General features: G+C 47.9%; 24 non-coding genes across 24 annotated transcripts; 16 read left to right on the forward strand and 8 right to left on the reverse strand.

Moving 5' to 3' along the window:
- Positions 1 to 1,255: 1,255 nt before the first annotated feature.
- Positions 1,256 to 1,326, forward strand: trnag-gcc (transfer RNA glycine (anticodon GCC)). Its single transcript has one exon. It is a non-coding gene; the product is annotated as a tRNA-Gly (tRNA).
- A 342-nt stretch (positions 1,327 to 1,668) lies between these two features.
- Positions 1,669 to 1,742, forward strand: trnat-agu (transfer RNA threonine (anticodon AGU)). Its single transcript has one exon. It is a non-coding gene; the product is annotated as a tRNA-Thr (tRNA).
- A 1,274-nt stretch (positions 1,743 to 3,016) lies between these two features.
- trnas-gcu (transfer RNA serine (anticodon GCU)) lies at positions 3,017 to 3,098 on the reverse strand. The gene has a single exon. It is a non-coding gene; the product is annotated as a tRNA-Ser (tRNA).
- Positions 3,099 to 4,987: 1,889 nt separating this feature from the next.
- On the reverse strand, positions 4,988 to 5,060 carry trnak-uuu (transfer RNA lysine (anticodon UUU)). Its single transcript has one exon. It is a non-coding gene; the product is annotated as a tRNA-Lys (tRNA).
- Positions 5,061 to 5,555: 495 nt separating this feature from the next.
- On the forward strand, positions 5,556 to 5,629 carry trnan-guu (transfer RNA asparagine (anticodon GUU)). Its single transcript has one exon. It is a non-coding gene; the product is annotated as a tRNA-Asn (tRNA).
- Positions 5,630 to 6,600: 971 nt separating this feature from the next.
- trnas-cga (transfer RNA serine (anticodon CGA)) lies at positions 6,601 to 6,682 on the forward strand. The gene has a single exon. It is a non-coding gene; the product is annotated as a tRNA-Ser (tRNA).
- Positions 6,683 to 8,072: 1,390 nt separating this feature from the next.
- On the forward strand, positions 8,073 to 8,143 carry trnag-gcc (transfer RNA glycine (anticodon GCC)). Its single transcript has one exon. It is a non-coding gene; the product is annotated as a tRNA-Gly (tRNA).
- A 342-nt stretch (positions 8,144 to 8,485) lies between these two features.
- trnat-agu (transfer RNA threonine (anticodon AGU)) lies at positions 8,486 to 8,559 on the forward strand. Its single transcript has one exon. It is a non-coding gene; the product is annotated as a tRNA-Thr (tRNA).
- A 1,275-nt stretch (positions 8,560 to 9,834) lies between these two features.
- Positions 9,835 to 9,916, reverse strand: trnas-gcu (transfer RNA serine (anticodon GCU)). The gene has a single exon. It is a non-coding gene; the product is annotated as a tRNA-Ser (tRNA).
- Positions 9,917 to 11,806: 1,890 nt separating this feature from the next.
- Positions 11,807 to 11,879, reverse strand: trnak-uuu (transfer RNA lysine (anticodon UUU)). Its single transcript has one exon. It is a non-coding gene; the product is annotated as a tRNA-Lys (tRNA).
- Positions 11,880 to 12,374: 495 nt separating this feature from the next.
- On the forward strand, positions 12,375 to 12,448 carry trnan-guu (transfer RNA asparagine (anticodon GUU)). Its single transcript has one exon. It is a non-coding gene; the product is annotated as a tRNA-Asn (tRNA).
- A 971-nt stretch (positions 12,449 to 13,419) lies between these two features.
- On the forward strand, positions 13,420 to 13,501 carry trnas-cga (transfer RNA serine (anticodon CGA)). The gene has a single exon. It is a non-coding gene; the product is annotated as a tRNA-Ser (tRNA).
- Positions 13,502 to 14,891: 1,390 nt separating this feature from the next.
- Positions 14,892 to 14,962, forward strand: trnag-gcc (transfer RNA glycine (anticodon GCC)). Its single transcript has one exon. It is a non-coding gene; the product is annotated as a tRNA-Gly (tRNA).
- A 342-nt stretch (positions 14,963 to 15,304) lies between these two features.
- On the forward strand, positions 15,305 to 15,378 carry trnat-cgu (transfer RNA threonine (anticodon CGU)). Its single transcript has one exon. It is a non-coding gene; the product is annotated as a tRNA-Thr (tRNA).
- Positions 15,379 to 16,265: 887 nt separating this feature from the next.
- Positions 16,266 to 16,338, forward strand: trnak-cuu (transfer RNA lysine (anticodon CUU)). The gene has a single exon. It is a non-coding gene; the product is annotated as a tRNA-Lys (tRNA).
- Positions 16,339 to 16,651: 313 nt separating this feature from the next.
- trnas-gcu (transfer RNA serine (anticodon GCU)) lies at positions 16,652 to 16,733 on the reverse strand. The gene has a single exon. It is a non-coding gene; the product is annotated as a tRNA-Ser (tRNA).
- A 1,889-nt stretch (positions 16,734 to 18,622) lies between these two features.
- trnak-uuu (transfer RNA lysine (anticodon UUU)) lies at positions 18,623 to 18,695 on the reverse strand. The gene has a single exon. It is a non-coding gene; the product is annotated as a tRNA-Lys (tRNA).
- A 495-nt stretch (positions 18,696 to 19,190) lies between these two features.
- trnan-guu (transfer RNA asparagine (anticodon GUU)) lies at positions 19,191 to 19,264 on the forward strand. Its single transcript has one exon. It is a non-coding gene; the product is annotated as a tRNA-Asn (tRNA).
- Positions 19,265 to 20,235: 971 nt separating this feature from the next.
- On the forward strand, positions 20,236 to 20,317 carry trnas-cga (transfer RNA serine (anticodon CGA)). The gene has a single exon. It is a non-coding gene; the product is annotated as a tRNA-Ser (tRNA).
- A 1,390-nt stretch (positions 20,318 to 21,707) lies between these two features.
- On the forward strand, positions 21,708 to 21,778 carry trnag-gcc (transfer RNA glycine (anticodon GCC)). Its single transcript has one exon. It is a non-coding gene; the product is annotated as a tRNA-Gly (tRNA).
- A 342-nt stretch (positions 21,779 to 22,120) lies between these two features.
- trnat-agu (transfer RNA threonine (anticodon AGU)) lies at positions 22,121 to 22,194 on the forward strand. Its single transcript has one exon. It is a non-coding gene; the product is annotated as a tRNA-Thr (tRNA).
- A 1,273-nt stretch (positions 22,195 to 23,467) lies between these two features.
- Positions 23,468 to 23,549, reverse strand: trnas-gcu (transfer RNA serine (anticodon GCU)). Its single transcript has one exon. It is a non-coding gene; the product is annotated as a tRNA-Ser (tRNA).
- A 1,889-nt stretch (positions 23,550 to 25,438) lies between these two features.
- Positions 25,439 to 25,511, reverse strand: trnak-uuu (transfer RNA lysine (anticodon UUU)). Its single transcript has one exon. It is a non-coding gene; the product is annotated as a tRNA-Lys (tRNA).
- Positions 25,512 to 26,006: 495 nt separating this feature from the next.
- trnan-guu (transfer RNA asparagine (anticodon GUU)) lies at positions 26,007 to 26,080 on the forward strand. Its single transcript has one exon. It is a non-coding gene; the product is annotated as a tRNA-Asn (tRNA).
- The last annotated feature ends 496 nt before the right edge of the window (positions 26,081 to 26,576 follow it).

Consider the following 26,576-nt stretch of genomic DNA (forward strand, 5'->3'; position numbering starts at 1 on the left):
GGGTCCACTGTCCCCATTGATCTGCTTCTTGCAGTCTCGGTGGCCGAGATTTTTGTTGCCACTCTGCTTTGACATGCTGTTTTCTTTACCTCTCCTCTGTCTTTCAGCGGCCTTGTCGAGGGTGTTTCACAGGTGGGTGGGTGGTGTGATGTTGGATATGGGGGCCAGTGGGTTGTAGCCCTTTTGTTGTTCCTGGAGCACATAAAGAAGAGTGGCCAGTACGGGGGGTCGAACCCATGACCTTGGCGTTATGAGCACCACACGCTGACCAACTGAGCTAACCGGGATAGCGGCAGAGAGCTGCTGGAATGACAAGGCGCTACGAAACGCGTATCGGGCGAGCCTCAGCGTCTGGGTCTCATCCCGAGCGGCCAGCTCATCTTGCACTTGTTGGCTGAGGCTCGCCCGATATGCGCTGCGCAGCGCCTTGTCATTCCAGCCGCTCTCTGTCGCTATCCATTCGACTCGACAACCGGCTGCGGGAGCGCAGCGCACAGCGGAGGGCGGAGCCTCTCCGACCCACACGTCGGCTCCAAATCCCACCTCCTGGGGCTCTTCCGGCACCACTCCTCCCTCCCTGCTCCAGCAGCGGAGCGCCGTCTGATGACGTCGGGAGTGTCGTCCCCATGCAACTGGGAGCCAGTCGCCTTTCGTCAGCGGAGAGGAGTCACCGTCCACGCCTGTGGCTGTGCCTGTACTGTGGGAGTCCTACACACAATTTCCCGCTGTCCAGTTCGCCCAGCACGCCAACGCTCTTCCTCCACCAGGGATATTCGCCAGCTGCTGGCACTGCCCGCTCCAACCACACCGGCTGCGTCATCCGCTTTGGCGGGCCGACTTCAGGTGGAAGGTACGATATCCTGGGCGGGGGAAGCTTCTCCTACCACAGCATTAATTGACTCTGGGGCGGACGAGAACTTCATTGATAGCGGACTGGTCAGTTCTCTCAACATTCCTACTGTTGAGCTTGTCCCCCACAAGAATGTCCGCTCGCTAGATGAACATCACCTGGCATGCATTACGCATCAGACGTGCGCCATATCCTTGGTGCTGTCGGTTAACCACCACAAGGTCACCATTTTTTTTCTTATGCCCTCTCGCTCAGCTCTGTTAGTACTCGGCCTCCCCTGGCATCCCGTGCGTGTGTTGTGATTGTGATGTTTTGTCATTCAGCGCCACTTTGCAGCGGCACATCCACTCGACAATTTAATTTGTTCTCCGACAGTGTTGTTCTCCGACAGTGTTTCCCAATGTGGCATTGGTGGTTCAGTGGTAGAATTCTCGCTTGCCAAGCGGGAGGCCCGGGTCCGATTCCCGGCCAATGCAGTATATCTTAGCTTGTACCTTTCTTTAGAGCTCATGTTGAAAAAGTACAAAGGCTCTTCTCCTGCTAAAGGGCGGTATTCAGAATGACACCTGAAACGTAACAGACCGGACCACCCGAGAGTTAAGGTGGACAGCACTTAGTGAAACCTGACTGCAGTCATGCTGTTGTAGTCTCTGTCGCGCAATTGGTCAGCACGTTTGGCTGTTAACTGAGAGGTTGGTGGTTCGAGCCCACCCAGGGACTCTCAATTCACACATTTGTTGGACTTTGGACTCCCTCCCTTGTATGAACATTTTTCCCCATTGGCGAACTGTTTTTGTGTTGGTGCCAGATGCACTGCCGGCACTGTGGCTAAGCTGGTCAAAGTGCCTGTCTAGTAAACAGGAGATCCTGGGTTCAAATCCCAGCAGTGCCTGGGTGCTTGGTCAGTGAAACTTTGGCAGCTGATTTGTCAACCATGTACTTCTTTTTGTCACTTGCCCTTCAAGAACGAATTGACGTTGCATCCACAGCTGACATGATTGTTGTGGATCCCATTACACCAGAAGGTGCTTGAATCCAAAGAGTATGACATTGTGATGTGTTGTCATTCAGCGCCACTTTGCAGAGGCTCATCCACTTGACGGTTGAATTTTTTTTTCTCTTACAGTGTGTCCCCACGTGGCATTGGTGGTTCAGTGGTAGAATTCTCACTTGCCAAGCGGGGGCCGCGCGCGTGTTGTTGACATTTGCTGCCAGCCAATCAGGATGCGACACAGACGTCAGACAAGCAAAGAGACTCGCCTGCCACGCGGGCATGATTACCATTACCATTACCATCTATCAGGGATGGCAACTGAATTAAGAATCAATGCCAGAAACCTGCCACAGGATTTCAGATAATGTTTTGATGCAGACTGGTCATGATGCCTCTGATTCATTCAATTAATTAATTAATTAATTAATTAAAATTAATTAAACCACTACCTGTGAGAGGTAAGGTACACCATTGCTCTAAACATTGATAGAATAGTTAGTAATGGAGTTAGTCGTGAATAACTAACAATGCTTGTGGGGATTTTTTTGGTGTTGGACATCTTTCAGATAAATAAACATGCAAACTGACCCGGGAACATCATGGCTGTTCCTGGCAAATGAACATAACAGGAGGGTTAAGATGACGACACTTCCAAAGTTCTCAGCTATGACTGAACCTCTCGCTCCTTTGTTCCCTGAGAAACCAGGTTGGGTGTGGAATTGATCAAACATCAAGAAGACCACATCAATTCAAAAAAATTAAAAAGTGATATCGTGGCAGAAAAATGGCCGGTTAGCTCAGTCGGGAGAGCATGAGACTCTTAATCTCAGGGTCGTGGGTTCGAGCCCCACATTGGGCGGTTCAGCTCTTTTGGTGATACATCTTAAAGATTTCTTTCCTGTGGAAAATTCTGCAACATGCGGAAAACATTTCATTCGAAGTACACAAAAACAAATCCCATTCTTGTAGGACCACAAATGGTAGAGCGCTCACTTCGCATGTGAGATGAAGTGGAATCGATGCCTGCATTCTCCAAATGGTATATTATGCCTTTTTCTTGCCAAAAAAGCATTCTCAATCTCCCACATCGTACCGGATGCTTGGATTAATTGCATTCTAATGATGTTTCCTAAAAACACAGGTGGTGTCAAAACTGGTGCATTAGTATAGTCCGATGAGGATGGGATTCGAACCCATGCGTGCAGAACACAATGGATTAGCAGTCCATCACCTTAACCTCTCGGTCACCTCATCTCCTTCGTGGACATGGTCTTGTTGACTCAAAATGACACATCTTAATTAGCGTTTTGGTGTTGCAGAAATTGTGGCAGCCTTCCTGTGCAGCGGGGGGATTTAACTCAAAGGCTAGAGTTCTTGCTCTACATGCAAGAACTAGCGGGTTTGATACCCGTATTGTCGAAATGATATGTTATGGCTTTTTTTTTTGCCAACTAAAGCGTTCTTGATCTCCGACATCGTACCTTATACTTTCATTCATTGCATGCTAATAATGTTTACTAAAATAACAGGTGTGGTCAAAACTAGTGTACTCTTACATCACCACACTTCAAGTGGACAGACAATCTTGTCTTTTCAGACAATACAATTACAAAAGCAACACACACCTGCCATGACCCTGAATCGGCCAGGGTTGTTGCGGCCACAACACAGAGTAGGAACCACTATACAATTACGGCTGTGAGCTATGCTTTTCTGGGCAAGAACCATAAACTCAGACTTGGAGGTGCAGATTGCTCATTCCAGCTGGTTCTTTTTCGTCTGCGAGCAAAGCTTGAATTTCATGTGGGTGTTGTCCTGGCGGGAGAAACATTTTAGCTCGTGTCGGCATGGCTACCGTGACAAAAGCCCATTTTCCTTTCCAGTAAATGTGCATCAGCTGAACACTTTGCAGACCTAATGCTGTGAACATTTGCGCGAACTCAAGGTCGGGTCCTACATCCTGTTTGTGTCTGATTGTAACATGATATGCATCAGGATTCTGTATGTCACCTCCCAACTGCACTTGTCTGGTCTTAATATGTCATTGGCTGTGTTGTCGTGATCGATGTTGATGAAATCAAGAGAACAAAGTCACCCCTTTACAAACTATTTGCCAACTCACGATGTAAACAGCAATTGTGCTGAAAACTGGGATTGAACCAGGGACCTTTAGAGATTCAATCCAACGCTCTCCCAACTGAGCAATTTCAGCTGCAAAGGGGGTTCTCTGCTTTTTCAGTCTGGGCTAAAAGTGGGGGTAGGGTGAAGCTGTGTCTGTGCCACGTACCATGTTGCTGTGTACCTGGTCCAGTGTGTTCTCATCTTGGGTTGGAATGTCCCCATGCTGGTAAAGGGTGGGGAATACAGTCCGTCGATGAGGATAAGCGGTACAGTGGAGTTCACTGGTTGAAGTCGCCAGGTACCATAAAAATGGCAATGGGCCACGAGGGTGTTCTGAATTCCCCTTTGGCCAAATTGGCTAAATGGCCGTACAAAAAGCACCATACTTGGAGCCTGTGGTCAATGTCAACAGTTGGGCTAATTCAGTTCCGTTGAGACGGTGATTATGTACCAAGTCAGTTACGTCAGTCAGGATTTGGTCAAGGTTGTTGTGTGGTTTTGGCATGGATAAGGCTATGTATCTAAATTTAGGAGGAGTCCATGGTCTGTAAACATACTGAGGTACTCCCACTGCTGTTGCGGAACTTGCGGGACCTTGCAAATTTCCCCACTGAGGGACGAATAAAGGCATATCTTATCTTCTACCATAGGGTAGGCTTTTGGCAAGAAGTAGGATTCTTAATCCTACTTCTTGCCATTCTTAATGCTTTCCCAAGTTCCAACATTTCCTTGGGAGCGAGTTTGATAACCGAGCCCACCCAGGGACTCTCAATTCACACGTGTTGGACTTTGGACTCCCTCCCTTGTATGAACATTTTTCCCCATTGGCGAACTGTTTTTTTGTGTTGGTGCCAGATGCACAGCTGGCGCTGTGGCTAAGCTGGTCAAAGTGCCTGTCTCGCACTGTATCTTCAATTTAATTATTGAGAATGGCGTTTACCCACAGTCCTGGAAGATCGCAAAGGTGCTTGGTCGAAAAGGTTTACTTAAACAAGTTATTCAGGGAAGGGGCCTACCTTCACCGCCTGAACAGGGACTTGAACCCTGGACCCTCAGATTAAAAGTCTGATGCTCTACCAACTGAGCTATCCAGGCCTTTATGGAATGAGGACAACTCACAAGGTAAAATCTTCTGGCATACTGTACTTGACCTTGCAGAGATGAGAGCTTCTTCTCTGGCTCTCAGCAAAGGCGGTCGCATCTTTCCCCTCTCCTCCCTATCCCTTATCTTCCCTGCTTTGTTGTTCCCTGTCCATCCTGTCGATGGAGTTTGACTTGATTCTTTGTCACGCAGTCTGAAATTGGCAAACTGAGAAATTCTGATTGAGTGACCAATGCAGTCTGTCTATTTTAATACATTTTGTCTCAACTCATGTTGAAAAAGGACAGAGCCATTTCCGTGAGAGCACAAGACCCCTGGATTGTACCCAAAAACACTTTGCGTTCATCAAAGAGTAAAGCTGGTGTCCTGGTTTGCAATGCCTCGATTGTTACACCAGAAGGTGCGAGTCACATCCAAAACAAAGGGCATGCTGGACGCATAGCATGCGTTAGTATGGCTTCAACTGAACAGAAGTTGGCAGCGTGTGCGTCTCTGTGGCGCAATCGGTCAGCGCGCTCGGCTGTTAACCGGGAGGCTGGTGGTTCGAGCCCACCCGGGGACGTTCTCTGGATGTCACCAGTGTCACTGTTCATTCATGTTTGCGCTCCACTCTTGCACAGCACTTGTGTGGTTCCCAATTGGCAAACTGCGTGTCAATGACTTTTCAAAAGCACATTCCAGCTTCCATGGTCTAACACATTTGATCAGAAGTTAGGTTGATCAAGTCACAGATTTCAGTTTGTTTCTGCACAGGTCTGGTGAAACACAGAAGCTCTGCTTATCTTTTGCAAAAGCGCCAGCCAGGATTATAGATTAAGAGACGACGGAATGCTTTTATGTTAAAAGGAATCAAGTCAAACCCCATCAACTGGTAAGCAGGGGCCCTTAAGAGAAGACACTGTATACTGTTGTGATTTTTTGACAGACATGTCTAGTAAACAGGAGATCCTGGGTTCAAATCCCAGCAGTGCCTTCTCTGTGTTTCAGCAGCTCCTATGCTGTTATTTAAAAGAAATGTTGTTCTTCTTCTGTTGAATAAAGACCCATCATTTCTGATGTCAAATGTAGTATACATGTCACATGTACTACAATGCTCCCTACAAAGACAATACCCTTGTGTATTTGGACATTTGCAGGTTTAATAAAACAGACCACATTAGCCAAATATCTTCTGGACAAAAGAGTGGTCAGACAGGACAAAGTTTGAGCCAGTCACCTGAACATTAGACTTTTGATCTGAGTGTCCGGGATTCAAGTCCCTGTTCAGGTGACCAGTGATAGGGTCTGAGGTCCACTTGCAAACGCCTCCTTTTTGCCCACAAAATACAAGGGCAACAGGACAATCCCTTGGTACTTTATGGAAACAATGTGAGGTGCCTGGCTTTTAACTAGAAGTGGAAAGACTTGTGTAGCCCCTCACACAAACCATGTGTCTTCCTCCCATGCACATGTTGCCAGCTGATCCTTGACATCAGCAAAAATTTGGTTCTAGGACAATGGGGTCACCTGCCCCCCATTGGTCTTTTCCAAGGAGTCACGGTGGCCGAGAGGTTAAGGCGTTGGACTCGAAATCCAATGGGGTTTCCCCGCACAGGTTGGAATCCTGTCTGTGACGCTTTGGCTGGGCATTTGTTGCCGCCATGCTGTTTACCTTGTGGTGGAGTACTGTTGGTTATGAGGGCCGGGGTGTTGTCCTTTCACGGCCCGCATTCTCTACACTGGAGGTCTAAATTTTGGGTAGAGGATAATGGGGTCCACTGTCCCCATTGATCTGCTTCTTGCAGTCTCGGTGGCCGAGATTTTTGTTGCCACTCTGCTTTGACATGCTGTTTTCTTTACCTCTCCTCTGTCTTTCAGCGGCCTTGTCGAGGGTGTTTCACAGGTGGGTGGGTGGTGTGATGTTGGATATGGGGGCCAGTGGGTTGTAGCCCTTTTGTTGTTCCTGGAGCACATAAAGAAGAGTGGCCAGTACGGGGGGTCGAACCCATGACCTTGGCGTTATGAGCACCACACGCTGACCAACTGAGCTAACCGGGATAGCGGCAGAGAGCTGCTGGAATGACAAGGCGCTACGAAACGCGTATCGGGCGAGCCTCAGCGTCTGGGTCTCATCCCGAGCGGCCAGCTCATCTTGCACTTGTTGGCTGAGGCTCGCCCGATATGCGCTGCGCAGCGCCTTGTCATTCCAGCCGCTCTCTGTCGCTATCCATTCGACTCGACAACCGGCTGCGGGAGCGCAGCGCACAGCGGAGGGCGGAGCCTCTCCGACCCACACGTCGGCTCCAAATCCCACCTCCTGGGGCTCTTCCGGCACCACTCCTCCCTCCCTGCTCCAGCAGCGGAGCGCCGTCTGATGACGTCGGGAGTGTCGTCCCCATGCAACTGGGAGCCAGTCGCCTTTCGTCAGCGGAGAGGAGTCACCGTCCACGCCTGTGGCTGTGCCTGTACTGTGGGAGTCCTACACACAATTTCCCGCTGTCCAGTTCGCCCAGCACGCCAACGCTCTTCCTCCACCAGGGATATTCGCCAGCTGCTGGCACTGCCCGCTCCAACCACACCGGCTGCGTCATCCGCTTTGGCGGGCCGACTTCAGGTGGAAGGTACGATATCCTGGGCGGGGGAAGCTTCTCCTACCACAGCATTAATTGACTCTGGGGCGGACGAGAACTTCATTGATAGCGGACTGGTCAGTTCTCTCAACATTCCTACTGTTGAGCTTGTCCCCCACAAGAATGTCCGCTCGCTAGATGAACATCACCTGGCATGCATTACGCATCAGACGTGCGCCATATCCTTGGTGCTGTCGGTTAACCACCACAAGGTCACCATTTTTTTTCTTATGCCCTCTCGCTCAGCTCTGTTAGTACTCGGCCTCCCCTGGCATCCCGTGCGTGTGTTGTGATTGTGATGTTTTGTCATTCAGCGCCACTTTGCAGCGGCACATCCACTCGACAATTTAATTTGTTCTCCGACAGTGTTGTTCTCCGACAGTGTTTCCCAATGTGGCATTGGTGGTTCAGTGGTAGAATTCTCGCTTGCCAAGCGGGAGGCCCGGGTCCGATTCCCGGCCAATGCAGTATATCTTAGCTTGTACCTTTCTTTAGAGCTCATGTTGAAAAAGTACAAAGGCTCTTCTCCTGCTAAAGGGCGGTATTCAGAATGACACCTGAAACGTAACAGACCGGACCACCCGAGAGTTAAGGTGGACAGCACTTAGTGAAACCTGACTGCAGTCATGCTGTTGTAGTCTCTGTCGCGCAATTGGTCAGCACGTTTGGCTGTTAACTGAGAGGTTGGTGGTTCGAGCCCACCCAGGGACTCTCAATTCACACATTTGTTGGACTTTGGACTCCCTCCCTTGTATGAACATTTTTCCCCATTGGCGAACTGTTTTTGTGTTGGTGCCAGATGCACTGCCGGCACTGTGGCTAAGCTGGTCAAAGTGCCTGTCTAGTAAACAGGAGATCCTGGGTTCAAATCCCAGCAGTGCCTGGGTGCTTGGTCAGTGAAACTTTGGCAGCTGATTTGTCAACCATGTACTTCTTTTTGTCACTTGCCCTTCAAGAACGAATTGACGTTGCATCCACAGCTGACATGATTGTTGTGGATCCCATTACACCAGAAGGTGCTTGAATCCAAAGAGTATGACATTGTGATGTGTTGTCATTCAGCGCCACTTTGCAGAGGCTCATCCACTTGACGGTTGAATTTTTTTTTTCTCTTACAGTGTGTCCCCACGTGGCATTGGTGGTTCAGTGGTAGAATTCTCACTTGCCAAGCGGGGGCCGCGCGCGTGTTGTTGACATTTGCTGCCAGCCAATCAGGATGCGACACAGACGTCAGACAAGCAAAGAGACTCGCCTGCCACGCGGGCATGATTACCATTACCATTACCATCTATCAGGGATGGCAACTGAATTAAGAATCAATGCCAGAAACCTGCCACAGGATTTCAGATAATGTTTTGATGCAGACTGGTCATGATGCCTCTGATTCATTCAATTAATTAATTAATTAATTAATTAAAATTAATTAAACCACTACCTGTGAGAGGTAAGGTACACCATTGCTCTAAACATTGATAGAATAGTTAGTAATGGAGTTAGTCGTGAATAACTAACAATGCTTGTGGGGATTTTTTTGGTGTTGGACATCTTTCAGATAAATAAACATGCAAACTGACCCGGGAACATCATGGCTGTTCCTGGCAAATGAACATAACAGGAGGGTTAAGATGACGACACTTCCAAAGTTCTCAGCTATGACTGAACCTCTCGCTCCTTTGTTCCCTGAGAAACCAGGTTGGGTGTGGAATTGATCAAACATCAAGAAGACCACATCAATTCAAAAAAATTAAAAAGTGATATCGTGGCAGAAAAATGCCCGGTTAGCTCAGTCGGGAGAGCATGAGACTCTTAGTCTCAGGGTCGTGGGTTCGAGCCCCACATTGGGCGGTTCAGCTCTTTTGGTGATACATCTTAAAGATTTCTTTCCTGTGGAAAATTCTGCAACATGCGGAAAACATTTCATTCGAAGTACACAAAAACAAATCCCATTCTTGTAGGACCACAAATGGTAGAGCGCTCACTTCGCATGTGAGATGAAGTGGAATCGATGCCTGCATTCTCCAAATGGTATATTATGCCTTTTTCTTGCCAAAAAAGCATTCTCAATCTCCCACATCGTACCGGATGCTTGGATTAATTGCATTCTAATGATGTTTCCTAAAAACACAGGTGGTGTCAAAACTGGTGCATTAGTATAGTCCGATGAGGATGGGATTCGAACCCATGCGTGCAGAACACAATGGATTAGCAGTCCATCACCTTAACCTCTCGGTCACCTCATCTCCTTCGTGGACATGGTCTTGTTGACTCAAAATGACACATCTTAATTAGCGTTTTGGTGTTGCAGAAATTGTGGCAGCCTTCCTGTGCAGCGGGGGGATTTAACTCAAAGGCTAGAGTTCTTGCTCTACATGCAAGAACTAGCGGGTTTGATACCCGTATTGTCGAAATGATATGTTATGGCTTTTTTTTTTTGCCAACAAAAGCGTTCTTGATCTCCGACATCGTACCTTATACTTTCATTCATTGCATGCTAATAATGTTTACTAAAATAACAGGTGTGGTCAAAACTAGTGTACTCTTACATCACCACACTTCAAGTGGACAGACAATCTTGTCTTTTCAGACAATACAATTACAAAAGCAACACACACCTGCCATGACCCTGAATCGGCCGGGGTTGTTGCGGCCACAACACAGAGTAGGAACCACTATACAATTACGGCTGTGAGCTATGCTTTTCTGGGCAAGAACCATAAACTCAGACTTGGAGGTGCAGATTGCTCATTCCAGCTGGTTCTTTTTCGTCTGCGAGCAAAGCTTGAATTTCATGTGGGTGTTGTCCTGGCGGGAGAAACATTTTAGCTCGTGTCGGCATGGCTACCGTGACAAAAGCCCATTTTCCTTTCCAGTAAATGTGCATCAGCTGAACACTTTGCAGACCTAATGCTGTGAACATTTGCGCGAACTCAAGGTCGGGTCCTACATCCTGTTTGTGTCTGATTGTAACATGATATGCATCAGGATTCTGTATGTCACCTCCCAACTGCACTTGTCTGGTCTTAATATGTCATTGGCTGTGTTGTCGTGATCGATGTTGATGAAATCAAGAGAACAAAGTCACCCCTTTACAAACTATTTGCCAACTCACGATGTAAACAGCAATTGTGCTGAAAACTGGGATTGAACCAGGGACCTTTAGAGATTCAATCCAACGCTCTCCCAACTGAGCAATTTCAGCTGCAAAGGGGGTTCTCTGCTTTTTCAGTCTGGGCTAAAAGTGGGGGTAGGGTGAAGCTGTGTCTGTGCCACGTACCATGTTGCTGTGTACCTGGTCCAGTGTGTTCTCATCTTGGGTTGGAATGTCCCCATGCTGGTAAAGGGTGGGGAATACAGTCCGTCGATGAGGATAAGCGGTACAGTGGAGTTCACTGGTTGAAGTCGCCAGGTACCATAAAAATGGCAATGGGCCACGAGGGTGTTCTGAATTCCCCTTTGGCCAAATTGGCTAAATGGCCGTACAAAAAGCACCATACTTGGAGCCTGTGGTCAATGTCAACAGTTGGGCTAATTCAGTTCCGTTGAGACGGTGATTATGTACCAAGTCAGTTACGTCAGTCAGGATTTGGTCAAGGTTGTTGTGTGGTTTTGGCATGGATAAGGCTATGTATCTAAATTTAGGAGGAGTCCATGGTCTGTAAACATACTGAGGTACTCCCACTGCTGTTGCGGAACTTGCGGGACCTTGCAAATTTCCCCACTGAGGGACGAATAAAGGCATATCTTATCTTCTACCATAGGGTAGGCTTTTGGCAAGAAGTAGGATTCTTAATCCTACTTCTTGCCATTCTTAATGCTTTCCCAAGTTCCAACATTTCCTTGGGAGCGAGTTTGATAACCGAGCCCACCCAGGGACTCTCAATTCACACGTGTTGGACTTTGGACTCCCTCCCTTGTATGAACATTTTTCCCCATTGGCGAACTGTTTTTTTGTGTTGGTGCCAGATGCACAGCTGGCGCTGTGGCTAAGCTGGTCAAAGTGCCTGTCTCGCACTGTATCTTCAATTTAATTATTGAGAATGGCGTTTACCCACAGTCCTGGAAGATCGCAAAGGTGCTTGGTCGAAAAGGTTTACTTAAACAAGTTATTCAGGGAAGGGGCCTACCTTCACCGCCTGAACAGGGACTTGAACCCTGGACCCTCAGATTAAAAGTCTGATGCTCTACCAACTGAGCTATCCAGGCCTTTATGGAATGAGGACAACTCACAAGGTAAAATCTTCTGGCATACTGTACTTGACCTTGCAGAGATGAGAGCTTCTTCTCTGGCTCTCAGCAAAGGCGGTCGCATCTTTCCCCTCTCCTCCCTATCCCTTATCTTCCCTGCTTTGTTGTTCCCTGTCCATCCTGTCGATGGAGTTTGACTTGATTCTTTGTCACGCAGTCTGAAATTGGCAAACTGAGAAATTCTGATTGAGTGACCAATGCAGTCTGTCTATTTTAATACATTTTGTCTCAACTCATGTTGAAAAAGGACAGAGCCATTTCCGTGAGAGCACAAGACCCCTGGATTGTACCCAAAAACACTTTGCGTTCATCAAAGAGTAAAGCTGGTGTCCTGGTTTGCAATGCCTCGATTGTTACACCAGAAGGTGCGAGTCACATCCAAAACAAAGGGCATGCTGGACGCATAGCATGCGTTAGTATGGCTTCAACTGAACAGAAGTTGGCAGCGTGTGCGTCTCTGTGGCGCAATCGGTCAGCGCGCTCGGCTGTTAACCGGGAGGCTGGTGGTTCGAGCCCACCCGGGGACGTTCTCTGGATGTCACCAGTGTCACTGTTCATTCATGTTTGCGCTCCACTCTTGCACAGCACTTGTGTGGTTCCCAATTGGCAAACTGCGTGTCAATGACTTTTCAAAAGCACATTCCAGCTTCCATGGTCTAACACATTTGATCAGAAGTTAGGTTGATCAAGTCACAGATTTCAGTTTGTTTCTGCACAGGTCTGGTGAAACACAGAAGCTCTGCTTATCTTTTGCAAAAGCGCCAGCCAGGATTATAGATTAAGAGACGACGGAATGCTTTTATGTTAAAAGGAATCAAGTCAAACCCCATCAACTGGTAAGCAGGGGCCCTTAAGAGAAGACACTGTATACTGTTGTGATTTTTTGACAGACATGTCTAGTAAACAGGAGATCCTGGGTTCAAATCCCAGCAGTGCCTTCTCTGTGTTTCAGCAGCTCCTATGCTGTTATTTAAAAGAAATGTTGTTCTTCTTCTGTTGAATAAAGACCCATCATTTCTGATGTCAAATGTAGTATACATGTCACATGTACTACAATGCTCCCTACAAAGACAATACCCTTGTGTATTTGGACATTTGCAGGTTTAATAAAACAGACCACATTAGCCAAATATCTTCTGGACAAAAGAGTGGTCAGACAGGACAAAGTTTGAGCCAGTCACCTGAACATTAGACTTTTGATCTGAGTGTCCGGGATTCAAGTCCCTGTTCAGGTGACCAGTGATAGGGTCTGAGGTCCACTTGCAAACGCCTCCTTTTTGCCCACAAAATACAAGGGCAACAGGACAATCCCTTGGTACTTTATGGAAACAATGTGAGGTGCCTGGCTTTTAACTAGAAGTGGAAAGACTTGTGTAGCCCCTCACACAAACCATGTGTCTTCCTCCCATGCACATGTTGCCAGCTGATCCTTGACATCAGCAAAAATTTGGTTCTAGGACAATGGGGTCACCTGCCCCCCATTGGTCTTTTCCAAGGAGTCACGGTGGCCGAGAGGTTAAGGCGTTGGACTCGAAATCCAATGGGGTTTCCCCGCACAGGTTGGAATCCTGTCTGTGACGCTTTGGCTGGGCATTTGTTGCCGCCATGCTGTTTACCTTGTGGTGGAGTACTGTTGGTTATGAGGGCCGGGGTGTTGTCCTTTCACGGCCCGCATTCTCTACACTGGAGGTCTAAATTTTGGGTAGAGGATAATGGGGTCCACTGTCCCCATTGATCTGCTTCTTGCAGTCTCGGTGGCCGAGATTTTTGTTGCCACTCTGCTTTGACATGCTGTTTTCTTTACCTCTCCTCTGTCTTTCAGCGGCCTTGTCGAGGGTGTTTCACAGGTGGGTGGGTGGTGTGATGTTGGATATGGGGGCCAGTGGGTTGTAGCCCTTTTGTTGTTCCTGGAGCACATAAAGAAGAGTGGCCAGTACGGGGGGTCGAACCCATGACCTTGGCGTTATGAGCACCACACGCTGACCAACTGAGCTAACCGGGATAGCGGCAGAGAGCTGCTGGAATGACAAGGCGCTACGAAACGCGTATCGGGCGAGCCTCAGCGTCTGGGTCTCATCCCGAGCGGCCAGCTCATCTTGCACTTGTTGGCTGAGGCTCGCCCGATATGCGCTGCGCAGCGCCTTGTCATTCCAGCCGCTCTCTGTCGCTATCCATTCGACTCGACAACCGGCTGCGGGAGCGCAGCGCACAGCGGAGGGCGGAGCCTCTCCGACCCACACGTCGGCTCCAAATCCCACCTCCTGGGGCTCTTCCGGCACCACTCCTCCCTCCCTGCTCCAGCAGCGGAGCGCCGTCTGATGACGTCGGGAGTGTCGTCCCCATGCAACTGGGAGCCAGTCGCCTTTCGTCAGCGGAGAGGAGTCACCGTCCACGCCTGTGGCTGTGCCTGTACTGTGGGAGTCCTACACACAATTTCCCGCTGTCCAGTTCGCCCAGCACGCCAACGCTCTTCCTCCACCAGGGATATTCGCCAGCTGCTGGCACTGCCCGCTCCAACCACACCGGCTGCGTCATCCGCTTTGGCGGGCCGACTTCAGGTGGAAGGTACGATATCCTGGGCGGGGGAAGCTTCTCCTACCACAGCATTAATTGACTCTGGGGCGGACGAGAACTTCATTGATAGCGGACTGGTCAGTTCTCTCAACATTCCTACTGTTGAGCTTGTCCCCCACAAGAATGTCCGCTCGCTAGATGAACATCACCTGGCATGCATTACGCATCAGACGTGCGCCATATCCTTGGTGCTGTCGGTTAACCACCACAAGGTCACCATTTTTTTTCTTATGCCCTCTCGCTCAGCTCTGTTAGTACTCGGCCTCCCCTGGCATCCCGTGCGTGTGTTGTGATTGTGATGTTTTGTCATTCAGCGCCACTTTGCAGCGGCACATCCACTCGACAATTTAATTTGTTCTCCGACAGTGTTGTTCTCCGACAGTGTTTCCCAATGTGGCATTGGTGGTTCAGTGGTAGAATTCTCGCTTGCCAAGCGGGAGGCCCGGGTCCGATTCCCGGCCAATGCAGTATATCTTAGCTTGTACCTTTCTTTAGAGCTCATGTTGAAAAAGTACAAAGGCTCTTCTCCTGCTAAAGGGCGGTATTCAGAATGACACCTGAAACGTAACAGACCGGACCACCCGAGAGTTAAGGTGGACAGCACTTAGTGAAACCTGACTGCAGTCATGCTGTTGTAGTCTCTGTCGCGCAATTGGTCAGCACGTTTGGCTGTTAACTGAGAGGTTGGTGGTTCGAGCCCACCCAGGGACTCTCAATTCACACATTTGTTGGACTTTGGACTCCCTCCCTTGTATGAACATTTTTCCCCATTGGCGAACTGTTTTTGTGTTGGTGCCAGATGCACTGCCGGCACTGTGGCTAAGCTGGTCAAAGTGCCTGTCTCGTAAACAGGAGATCCTGGGTTCAAATCCCAGCAGTGCCTGGGTGCTTGGTCAGTGAAACTTTGGCAGCTGATTTGTCAACCATGTACTTCTTTTTGTCACTTGCCCTTCAAGAACAAATTGACGTTGCATCCACAGCTGACATGATTGTTGTGGATCCCATTACACCAGAAGGTGCTTGAATCCAAAGAGTATGACATTGTGATGTGTTGTCATTCAGCGCCACTTTGCAGAGGCTCATCCACTTGACGGTTGAATTTTTTTTCTCTTACAGTGTGTCCCCACGTGGCATTGGTGGTTCAGTGGTAGAATTCTCACTTGCCAAGCGGGGGCCGCGCGCGTGTTGTTGACATTTGCTGCCAGCCAATCAGGATGCGACACAGACGTCAGACAAGCAAAGAGACTCGCCTGCCACGCGGGCATGATTACCATTACCATTACCATCTATCAGGGATGGCAACTGAATTAAGAATCAATGCCAGAAACCTGCCACAGGATTTCAGATAATGTTTTGATGCAGACTGGTCATGATGCCTCTGATTCATTCAATTAATTAATTAATTAATTAATTAAAATTAATTAAACCACTACCTGTGAGAGGTAAGGTACACCATTGCTCTAAACATTGATAGAATAGTTAGTAATGGAGTTAGTCGTGAATAACTAACAATGCTTGTGGGGATTTTTTTGGTGTTGGACATCTTTCAGATAAATAAACATGCAAACTGACCCGGGAACATCATGGCTGTTCCTGGCAAATGAACATAACAGGAGGGTTAAGATGACGACACTTCCAAAGTTCTCAGCTATGACTGAACCTCTCGCTCCTTTGTTCCCTGAGAAACCAGGTTGGGTGTGGAATTGATCAAACATCAAGAAGACCACATCAATTCAAAAAAATTAAAAAGTGATATCGTGGCAGAAAAATGCCCGGTTAGCTCAGTCGGGAGAGCATGAGACTCTTAATCTCAGGGTCGTGGGTTCGAGCCCCACATTGGGCGGATCAGCTCTTTTGGTGATACATCTTAAAGATTTCTTTCCTGTGGAAAATTCTGCAACATGCGGAAAACATTTCATTCGAAGTACACAAAAACAAATCCCATTCTTGTAGGACCACAAATGGTAGAGCGCTCACTTCGCATGTGAGATGAAGTGGAATCGATGCCTGCATTCTCCAAATGGTATATTATGCCTTTTTCTTGCCAAAAAAGCATTCTCAATCTCCCACATCGTACCGGATGCTTGGATTAATTGCATCCTAATGATGTTTCCTAAAAACACAGGTGGTGTCAAAACTGGTGCATTAGTATAGTCCGATGAGGATGGGATTGGAACCCATGCGTGCAGAACACAATGGATTAGCAGTCCATCACCTTAACCTCTCGGTCACCTCATCTCCTTCGTGGACATGGTCTTGTTGACTCAAAATGACACATCTTAATTAGCGTTTTGGTGTTGCAGAAATTGTGGCAGCCTTCCTGTGCAGCGGGGGGATTTAACTCAAAGGCTAGAGTTCTTGCTCTACATGCAAGAACTAGCGGGTTTGATACCCGTATTGTCGAAATGATATGTTATGGCTTTTTTTTTTGCCAACAAAAGCGTTCTTGATCTCCGACATCGTACCTTATACTTTCATTCATTGCATGCTAATAATGTTTACTAAAATAACAGGTGTGGTCAAAACTAGTGTACTCTTACATCACCACACTTCAAGTGGACAGACAATCTTGTCTTTTCAGACAATACAATTACAAAAGCAACACACACCTGCCATGACCCTGAATCGGCCGGGGTTGTTGCGGCCACAACACAGAGTAGGAACCACTATACAATTACGGCTGTGAGCTATGCTTTTCTGGGCAAGAACCATAAACTCAGACTTGGAGGTGCAGATTGCTCATTCCAGCTGGTTCTTTTTCGTCTGCGAGCAAAGCTTGAATTTCATGTGGGTGTTGTCCTGGCGGGAGAAACATTTTAGCTCGTGTCGGCATGGCTACCGTGACAAAAGCCCATTTTCCTTTCCAGTAAATGTGCATCAGCTGAACACTTTGCAGACCTAATGCTGTGAACATTTGCGCGAACTCAAGGTCGGGTCCTACATCCTGTTTGTGTCTGATTGTAACATGATATGCATCAGGATTCTGTATGTCACCTCCCAACTGCACTTGTCTGGTCTTAATATGTCATTGACTGTGTTGTCGTGATCGATGTTGATGAAATCAAGAGAACAAAGTCACCCCTTTACAAACTATTTGCCAACTCACGATGTAAACAGCAATTGTGCTGAAAACTGGGATTGAACCAGGGACCTTTAGAGATTCAATCCAACGCTCTCCCAACTGAGCAATTTCAGCTGCAAAGGGGGTTCTCTGCTTTTTCAGTCTGGGCTAAAAGTGGGGGTAGGGTGAAGCTGTGTCTGTGCCACGTACCATGTTGCTGTGTACCTGGTCCAGTGTGTTCTCATCTTGGGTTGGAATGTCCCCATGCTGGTAAAGGGTGGGGAATACAGTCCGTCGATGAGGATAAGCGGTACAGTGGAGTTCACTGGTTGAAGTCGCCAGGTACCATAAAAATGGCAATGGGCCACGAGGGTGTTCTGAATTCCCCTTTGGCCAAATTGGCTAAATGGCCGTACAAAAAGCACCATACTTGGAGCCTGTGGTCAATGTCAACAGTTGGGCTAATTCAGTTCCGTTGAGACGGTGATTATGTACCAAGTCAGTTATGTCAGTCAGGATTTGGTCAAGGTTGTTGTGTGGTTTTGGCATGGATAAGGCTATGTATCTAAATTTAGGAGGAGTCCATGGTCTGTAAACATACTGAGGTACTCCCACTGCTGTTGCGGAACTTGCGGGACCTTGCAAATTTCCCCACTGAGGGACGAATAAAGGCATATCTTATCTTCTACCATAGGGTAGGCTTTTGGCAAGAAGTAGGATTCTTAATCCTACTTCTTGCCATTCTTAATGCTTTCCCAAGTTCCAACATTTCCTTGGGAGCGAGTTTGATAACCGAGCCCACCCAGGGACTCTCAATTCACACGTGTTGGACTTTGGACTCCCTCCCTTGTATGAACATTTTTCCCCATTGGCGAACTGTTTTTTTGTGTTGGTGCCAGATGCACAGCTGGCGCTGTGGCTAAGCTGGTCAAAGTGCCTGTCTCGCACTGTATCTTCAATTTAATTATTGAGAATGGCGTTTACCCACAGTCCTGGAAGATCGCAAAGGTGCTTGGTCGAAAAGGTTTACTTAAACAAGTTATTCAGGGAAGGGGCCTACCTTCACCGCCTGAACAGGGACTTGAACCCTGGACCCTCAGATTAAAAGTCTGATGCTCTACCAACTGAGCTATCCAGGCCTTTATGGAATGAGGACAACTCACAAGGTAAAATCTTCTGGCATACTGTACTTGACCTTGCAGAGATGAGAGCTTCTTCTCTGGCTCTCAGCAAAGGCGGTCGCATCTTTCCCCTCTCCTCCCTATCCCTTATCTTCCCTGCTTTGTTGTTCCCTGTCCATCCTGTCGATGGAGTTTGACTTGATTCTTTGTCACGCAGTCTGAAATTGGCAAACTGAGAAATTCTGATTGAGTGACCAATGCAGTCTGTCTATTTTAATACATTTTGTCTCAACTCATGTTGAAAAAGGACAGAGCCATTTCCGTGAGAGCACAAGACCCCTGGATTGTACCCAAAAACACTTTGCGTTCATCAAAGAGTAAAGCTGGTGTCCTGGTTTGCAATGCCTCGATTGTTACACCAGAAGGTGCGAGTCACATCCAAAACAAAGGGCATGCTGGACGCATAGCATGCGTTAGTATGGCTTCAACTGAACAGAAGTTGGCAGCGTGTGCGTCTCTGTGGCGCAATCGGTCAGCGCGCTCGGCTGTTAACCGGGAGGCTGGTGGTTCGAGCCCACCCGGGGACGTTCTCTGGATGTCACCAGTGTCACTGTTCATTCATGTTTGCGCTCCACTCTTGCACAGCACTTGTGTGGTTCCCAATTGGCAAACTGCGTGTCAATGACTTTTCAAAAGCACATTCCAGCTTCCATGGTCTAACACATTTGATCAGAAGTTAGGTTGATCAAGTCACAGATTTCAGTTTGTTTCTGCACAGGTCTGGTGAAACACAGAAGCTCTGCTTATCTTTTGCAAAAGCGCCAGCCAGGATTATAGATTAAGAGACGACGGAATGCTTTTATGTTAAAAGGAATCAAGTCAAACCCCATCAACTGGTAAGCAGGGGCCCTTAAGAGAAGACACTGTATACTGTTGTGATTTTTTGACAGACATGTCTAGTAAACAGGAGATCCTGGGTTCAAATCCCAGCAGTGCCTTCTCTGTGTTTCAGCAGCTCCTATGCTGTTATTTAAAAGAAATGTTGTTCTTCTTCTGTTGAATAAAGACCCATCATTTCTGATGTCATATGTAGTATACATGTCACATGTACTACAATGCTCCCTACAAAGACAATACCCTTGTGTATTTGGACATTTGCAGGTTTAATAAAACAGACCACATTAGCCAAATATCTTCTGGACAAAAGAGTGGTCAGACAGGACAAAGTTTGAGCCAGTCACCTGAACATTAGACTTTTGATCTGAGTGTCCGGGATTCAAGTCCCTGTTCAGGTGACCAGTGATAGGGTCTGAGGTCCACTTGCAAACGCCTCCTTTTTGCCCACAAAATACAAGGGCAACAGGACAATCCCTTGGTACTTTATGGAAACAATGTGAGGTGCCTGGCTTTTAACTAGAAGTGGAAAGACTTGTGTAGCCCCTCACACAAACCATGTGTCTTCCTCCCATGCACATGTTGCCAGCTGATCCTTGACATCAGCAAAAATTTGGTTCTAGGACAATGGGGTCACCTGCCCCCCATTGGTCTTTTCCAAGGAGTCACGGTGGCCGAGAGGTTAAGGCGTTGGACTCGAAATCCAATGGGGTTTCCCCGCACAGGTTGGAATCCTGTCTGTGACGCTTTGGCTGGGCATTTGTTGCCGCCATGCTGTTTACCTTGTGGTGGAGTACTGTTGGTTATGAGGGCCGGGGTGTTGTCCTTTCACGGCCCGCATTCTCTACACTGGAGGTCTAAATTTTGGGTAGAGGATAATGGGGTCCACTGTCCCCATTGATCTGCTTCTTGCAGTCTCGGTGGCCGAGATTTTTGTTGCCACTCTGCTTTGACATGCTGTTTTCTTTACCTCTCCTCTGTCTTTCAGCGGCCTTGTCGAGGGTGTTTCACAGGTGGGTGGGTGGTGTGATGTTGGATATGGGGGCCAGTGGGTTGTAGCCCTTTTGTTGTTCCTGGAGCACATAAAGAAGAGTGGCCAGTACGGGGGGTCGAACCCATGACCTTGGCGTTATGAGCACCACACGCTGACCAACTGAGCTAACCGGGATAGCGGCAGAGAGCTGCTGGAATGACAAGGCGCTACGAAACGCGTATCGGGCGAGCCTCAGCGTCTGGGTCTCATCCCGAGCGGCCAGCTCATCTTGCACTTGTTGGCTGAGGCTCGCCCGATATGCGCTGCGCAGCGCCTTGTCATTCCAGCCGCTCTCTGTCGCTATCCATTCGACTCGACAACCGGCTGCGGGAGCGCAGCGCACAGCGGAGGGCGGAGCCTCTCCGACCCACACGTCGGCTCCAAATCCCACCTCCTGGGGCTCTTCCGGCACCACTCCTCCCTCCCTGCTCCAGCAGCGGAGCGCCGTCTGATGACGTCGGGAGTGTCGTCCCCATGCAACTGGGAGCCAGTCGCCTTTCGTCAGCGGAGAGGAGTCACCGTCCACGCCTGTGGCTGTGCCTGTACTGTGGGAGTCCTACACACAATTTCCCGCTGTCCAGTTCGCCCAGCACGCCAACGCTCTTCCTCCACCAGGGATATTCGCCAGCTGCTGGCACTGCCCGCTCCAACCACACCGGCTGCGTCATCCGCTTTGGCGGGCCGACTTCAGGTGGAAGGTACGATATCCTGGGCGGGGGAAGCTTCTCCTACCACAGCATTAATTGACTCTGGGGCGGACGAGAACTTCATTGATAGCGGACTGGTCAGTTCTCTCAACATTCCTACTGTTGAGCTTGTCCCCCACAAGAATGTCCGCTCGCTAGATGAACATCACCTGGCATGCATTACGCATCAGACGTGCGCCATATCCTTGGTGCTGTCGGTTAACCACCACAAGGTCACCATTTTTTTTCTTATGCCCTCTCGCTCAGCTCTGTTAGTACTCGGCCTCCCCTGGCATCCCGTGCGTGTGTTGTGATTGTGATGTTTTGTCATTCAGCGCCACTTTGCAGCGGCACATCCACTCGACAATTTAATTTGTTCTCCGACAGTGTTGTTCTCCGACAGTGTTTCCCAATGTGGCATTGGTGGTTCAGTGGTAGAATTCTCGCTTGCCAAGCGGGAGGCCCGGGTCCGATTCCCGGCCAATGCAGTATATCTTAGCTTGTACCTTTCTTTAGAGCTCATGTTGAAAAAGTACAAAGGCTCTTCTCCTGCTAAAGGGCGGTATTCAGAATGACACCTGAAACGTAACAGACCGGACCACCCGAGAGTTAAGGTGGACAGCACTTAGTGAAACCTGACTGCAGTCATGCTGTTGTAGTCTCTGTCGCGCAATTGGTCAGCACGTTTGGCTGTTAACTGAGAGGTTGGTGGTTCGAGCCCACCCAGGGACTCTCAATTCACACATTTGTTGGACTTTGGACTCCCTCCCTTGTATGAACATTTTTCCCCATTGGCGAACTGTTTTTGTGTTGGTGCCAGATGCACTGCCGGCACTGTGGCTAAGCTGGTCAAAGTGCCTGTCTAGTAAACAGGAGATCCTGGGTTCAAATCCCAGCAGTGCCTGGGTGCTTGGTCAGTGAAACTTTGGCAGCTGATTTGTCAACCATGTACTTCTTTTTGTCACTTGCCCTTCAAGAACGAATTGACGTTGCATCCACAGCTGACATGATTGTTGTGGATCCCATTACACCAGAAGGTGCTTGAATCCAAAGAGTATGACATTGTGATGTGTTGTCATTCAGCGCCACTTTGCAGAGGCTCATCCACTTGACGGTTGAATTTTTTTTCTCTTACAGTGTGTCCCCACGTGGCATTGGTGGTTCAGTGGTAGAATTCTCACTTGCCAAGCGGGGGCCGCGCGCGTGTTGTTGACATTTGCTGCCAGCCAATCAGGATGCGACACAGACGTCAGACAAGCAAAGAGACTCGCCTGCCACGCGGGCATGATTACCATTACCATTACCATCTATCAGGGATGGCAACTGAATTAAGAATCAATGCCAGAAACCTGCCACAGGATTTCAGATAATGTTTTGATGCAGACTGGTCATGAAGCCTCTGATTCATTCAATTAATTAATTAATTAATTAATTAAAATTAATTAAACCACTACCTGTGAGAGGTAAGGTACACCATTGCTCTAAACATTGATAGAATAGTTAGTAATGGAGTTAGTCGTGAATAACTAACAATGCTTGTGGGGATTTTTTTGGTGTTGGACATCTTTCAGATAAATAAACATGCAAACTGACCCGGGAACATCATGGCTGTTCCTGGCAAATGAACATAACAGGAGGGTTAAGATGACGACACTTCCAAAGTTCTCAGCTATGACTGAACCTCTCGCTCCTTTGTTCCCTGAGAAACCAGGTTGGGTGTGGAATTGATCAAACATCAAGAAGACCACATCAATTCAAAAAAATTAAAAAGTGATATCGTGGCAGAAAAATGGCCGGTTAGCTCAGTCGGGAGAGCATGAGACTCTTAATCTCAGGGTCGTGGGTTCGAGCCCCACATTGGGCGGATCAGCTCTTTTGGTGATACATCTTAAAGATTTCTTTCCTGTGGAAAATTCTGCAACATGCGGAAAACATTTCATTCGAAGTACACAAAAACAAATCCCATTCTTGTAGGACCACAAATGGTAGAGCGCTCACTTCGCATGTGAGATGAAGTGGAATCGATGCCTGCATTCTCCAAATGGTATATTATGCCTTTTTCTTGCCAAAAAAGCATTCTCAATCTCCCACATCGTACCGGATGCTTGGATTAATTGCATTCTAATGATGTTTCCTAAAAACACAGGTGGTGTCAAAACTGGTGCATTAGTATAGTCCGATGAGGATGGGATTGGAACCCATGCGTGCAGAACACAATGGATTAGCAGTCCATCACCTTAACCTCTCGGTCACCTCATCTCCTTCGTGGACATGGTCTTGTTGACTCAAAATGACACATCTTAATTAGCGTTTTGGTGTTGCAGAAATTGTGGCAGCCTTCCTGTGCAGCGGGGGGATTTAACTCAAAGGCTAGAGTTCTTGCTCTACATGCAAGAACTAGCGGGTTTGATACCCGTATTGTCGAAATGATATGTTATGGCTTTTTTTTTTGCCAACAAAAGCGTTCTTGATCTCCGACATCGTACCTTATACTTTCATTCATTGCATGCTAATAATGTTTACTAAAATAACAGGTGTGGTCAAAACTAGTGTACTCTTACATCACCACACTTCAAGTGGACAGACAATCTTGTCTTTTCAGACAATACAATTACAAAAGCAACACACACCTGCCATGACCCTGAATCGGCCGGGGTTGTTGCGGCCACAACACAGAGTAGGAACCACTATACAATTACGGCTGTGAGCTATGCTTTTCTGGGCAAGAACCATAAACTCAGACTTGGAGGTGCAGATTGCTCATTCCAGCTGGTTCTTTTTCGTCTGCGAGCAAAGCTTGAATTTCATGTGGGTGTTGTCCTGGCGGGAGAAACATTTTAGCTCGTGTCGGCATGGCTACCGTGACAAAAGCCCATTTTCCTTTCCAGTAAATGTGCATCAGCTGAACACTTTGCAGACCTAATGCTGTGAACATTTGCGCGAACTCAAGGTCGGGTCCTACATCCTGTTTGTGTCTGATTGTAACATGATATGCATCAGGATTCTGTATGTCACCTCCCAACTGCACTTGTCTGGTCTTAATATGTCATTGGCTGTGTTGTCGTGATCGATGTTGATGAAATCAAGAGAACAAAGTCACCCCTTTACAAACTATTTGCCAACTCACGATGTAAACAGCAATTGTGCTGAAAACTGGGATTGAACCAGGGACCTTTAGAGATTCAATCCAACGCTCTCCCAACTGAGCAATTTCAGCTGCAAAGGGGGTTCTCTGCTTTTTCAGTCTGGGCTAAAAGTGGGGGTAGGGTGAAGCTGTGTCTGTGCCACGTACCATGTTGCTGTGTACCTGGTCCAGTGTGTTCTCATCTTGGGTTGGAATGTCCCCATGCTGGTAAAGGGTGGGGAATACAGTCCGTCGATGAGGATAAGCGGTACAGTGGAGTTCACTGGTTGAAGTCGCCAGGTACCATAAAAATGGCAATGGGCCACGAGGGTGTTCTGAATTCCCCTTTGGCCAAATTGGCTAAATGGCCGTACAAAAAGCACCATACTTGGAGCCTGTGGTCAATGTCAACAGTTGGGCTAATTCAGTTCCGTTGAGACGGTGATTATGTACCAAGTCAGTTATGTCAGTCAGGATTTGGTCAAGGTTGTTGTGTGGTTTTGGCATGGATAAGGCTATGTATCTAAATTTAGGAGGAGTCCATGGTCTGTAAACATACTGAGGTACTCCCACTGCTGTTGCGGAACTTGCGGGACCTTGCAAATTTCCCCACTGAGGGACGAATAAAGGCATATCTTATCTTCTACCATAGGGTAGGCTTTTGGCAAGAAGTAGGATTCTTAATCCTACTTCTTGCCATTCTTAATGCTTTCCCAAGTTCCAACATTTCCTTGGGAGCGAGTTTGATAACCGAGCCCACCCAGGGACTCTCAATTCACACGTGTTGGACTTTGGACTCCCTCCCTTGTATGAACATTTTTCCCCATTGGCGAACTGTTTTTTTGTGTTGGTGCCAGATGCACAGCTGGCGCTGTGGCTAAGCTGGTCAAAGTGCCTGTCTCGCACTGTATCTTCAATTTAATTATTGAGAATGGCGTTTACCCACAGTCCTGGAAGATCGCAAAGGTGCTTGGTCGAAAAGGTTTACTTAAACAAGTTATTCAGGGAAGGGGCCTACCTTCACCGCCTGAACAGGGACTTGAACCCTGGACCCTCAGATTAAAAGTCTGATGCTCTACCAACTGAGCTATCCAGGCCTTTATGGAATGAGGACAACTCACAAGGTAAAATCTTCTGGCATACTGTACTTGACCTTGCAGAGATGAGAGCTTCTTCTCTGGCTCTCAGCAAAGGCGGTCGCATCTTTCCCCTCTCCTCCCTATCCCTTATCTTCCCTGCTTTGTTGTTCCCTGTCCATCCTGTCGATGGAGTTTGACTTGATTCTTTGTCACGCAGTCTGAAATTGGCAAACTGAGAAATTCTGATTGAGTGACCAATGCAGTCTGTCTATTTTAATACATTTTGTCTCAACTCATGTTGAAAAAGGACAGAGCCATTTCCGTGAGAGCACAAGACCCCTGGATTGTACCCAAAAACACTTTGCGTTCATCAAAGAGTAAAGCTGGTGTCCTGGTTTGCAATGCCTCGATTGTTACACCAGAAGGTGCGAGTCACATCCAAAACAAAGGGCATGCTGGACGCATAGCATGCGTTAGTATGGCTTCAACTGAACAGAAGTTGGCAGCGTGTGCGTCTCTGTGGCGCAATCGGTCAGCGCGCTCGGCTGTTAACCGGGAGGCTGGTGGTTCGAGCCCACCCGGGGACGTTCTCTGGATGTCACCAGTGTCACTGTTCATTCATGTTTGCGCTCCACTCTTGCACAGCACTTGTGTGGTTCCCAATTGGCAAACTGCGTGTCAATGACTTTTCAAAAGCACATTCCAGCTTCCATGGTCTAACACATTTGATCAGAAGTTAGGTTGATCAAGTCACAGATTTCAGTTTGTTTCTGCACAGGTCTGGTGAAACACAGAAGCTCTGCTTATCTTTTGCAAAAGCACCAGCCAGGATTATAGATTAAGAGACGACGGAATGCTTTTATGTTAAAAGGAATCAAGTCAAACCCCATCAACTGGTAAGCAGGGGCCCTTAAGAGAAGACACTGTATACTGTTGTGATTTTTTGACAGACATGTCTAGTAAACAGGAGATCCTGGGTTCAAATCCCAGCAGTGCCTTCTCTGTGTTTCAGCAGCTCCTATGCTGTTATTTAAAAGAAATGTTGTTCTTCTTCTGTTGAATAAAGACCCATCATTTCTGATG

This window comes from Doryrhamphus excisus, unplaced genomic scaffold, assembly GCF_030265055.1.
Source record: "Doryrhamphus excisus isolate RoL2022-K1 unplaced genomic scaffold, RoL_Dexc_1.0 HiC_scaffold_25, whole genome shotgun sequence".
Classification (NCBI taxonomy): Eukaryota; Metazoa; Chordata; class Actinopteri; order Syngnathiformes; family Syngnathidae; genus Doryrhamphus; species Doryrhamphus excisus.